This window comes from Camelina sativa, chromosome 20, assembly GCF_000633955.1.
Source record: "Camelina sativa cultivar DH55 chromosome 20, Cs, whole genome shotgun sequence".
NCBI lineage: Eukaryota > Viridiplantae > Streptophyta > Magnoliopsida > Brassicales > Brassicaceae > Camelina > Camelina sativa.
Genome location: NC_025704.1, coordinates 24507348 through 24508913, shown reverse-complemented (window position 1 = coordinate 24508913; position 1566 = coordinate 24507348). Strand labels below are relative to the sequence as shown.

The 1566-nt window shown below is 34.0% G+C and overlaps 1 long non-coding RNA gene across 3 annotated transcripts; it reads right to left on the bottom strand.

The window, feature by feature from the left end:
• LOC109131115 lies at positions 1-1062 on the bottom strand. Of its 3 annotated transcripts, none has more exons than XR_002036869.1 (4): positions 681-1062; positions 444-477; positions 172-351; positions 1-66 (listed from the first exon to the last, which is right to left on the bottom strand). It is a non-coding gene; the product is annotated as an uncharacterized LOC109131115 (long non-coding RNA). The 3 variants fall into 3 exon arrangements; XR_002036870.1 differs by having other exon boundaries at positions 172-341; positions 681-1061; XR_002036868.1 differs by having other exon boundaries at positions 172-328; positions 681-1060.

Below are 1566 nucleotides of genomic sequence, written 5' to 3'. Positions count from 1 at the left end.
CTTGTTCTGAGGGTTTAGTATCTCTATCAGCTTAACCAGTTCACTAGGGACCATTTTATCACTCACCTACATCAAAGTACACCAATCACTATCTGACGATTTCTCATACAAAAATCCATTGTACTGAGGCAATTGATAATCCTAAAGAGCACAGTTATAATAATCACGAACCTTGATTCCAAGAGGGTTAGCTATTCCCCTCAGAAACTCAACATGAGCACCATCAAGTTGGCGAGTTCGTTCTCCAACCCAAACCATGTGCGCAGAACAATCATAGTAAAGCCCGGATGTTGAATCTTCTCTAGTGAGGCCTTGCTCATATGAACTTCTGTAGTACCAAGCTTAAGTTCTCTTACACATTTATCAATCACAATAAGAAAACTACACAGATTCATAAAATTTGCAAATGATTAACATAAGAATCAGAGTCAACATCTTCTTACCAAACTCTGGTTGGAGGCTCAAATGGATACCCTTCTGCAATTTTTTATTTAGAAAGATCGATTAGGAACACCAACACAATACAAATCAAACACCCATAAACCCTAAAATCTCAACTCCTACACCAATCGAAACAAAATCAAGTGAATCCAATAACTACATAATCCCCAAAAACTAGGTTCTGGGTATTAGAATTTTCACAATCAAAGGCCTTAAAGTAGAAGAATTTGGGATCGGACCTGGCATGGTGATATCGATCTGAAAGGTTCCGCCTTCGTAAGGAGTACCGATAGGACCAGGGATGGTTCTGGTGAGTCGGGTGAGATTATCGGCTTTCGGGCTGACCCGGATATCCGAAAAAATCGTTGTCTCTGCTGCAATCTTGAAGCTCTTTCTGGACTCGACTGAAATCTATCATTTTTTTGATATCTCTCCTCCGATTGAAATATCCCAAAGAAAAGAGAGAGGAAACCCTAACAAGAAAAAAAGATTGAAACTTTTATTTGGTGGAGAAGTGAAGCTTCTTTTCTTGCATCTTAAGAGAATTTATCCAACAGTCCATTCTTTTTTTGCAGAATCAGAGTAAAGGAGGATGTGACAAAAATCAAACAAACATCAATTCAAAAAGAAATAAAAACAAAAACAGGAAAACAAGAGCAAGAGCATAATATCTCAAGTTTTTTTTGCGACCAAATTTAATTATAAATAATATAAACCGTAATAAAACACACAATCCTGGTTTAGAAGTAATATAAAACTTTTCTGTATTGTTTGAGTAAAGTTGAAGATCTAAACGTATTGTTCTAATAATAAACCTACTTTTATGTAATATTCTAGTTAATTTCTCTAAAGATATTTCAATCAATTAAAATAAAAAAATCTACTTTTGTCAATAGTATCAATAAAACAAGATAATTTGTTAAAAATACCCCTTTTGATATACCTCTTTTCAAAAAGACCCTCTTTTCTGGCCATTTTTATTTTTGCCCTCTTTTAATTTTTAATGACCATTTTACCCTTAGATGAAAATTATTTTATTCAATAAAAAGAAAAACAAAATTTTCCCGCCAAAAAATTTCCGACATATTTTCCCGCCAAAAAATTTTTGAAAAAATTTTCTCGCCA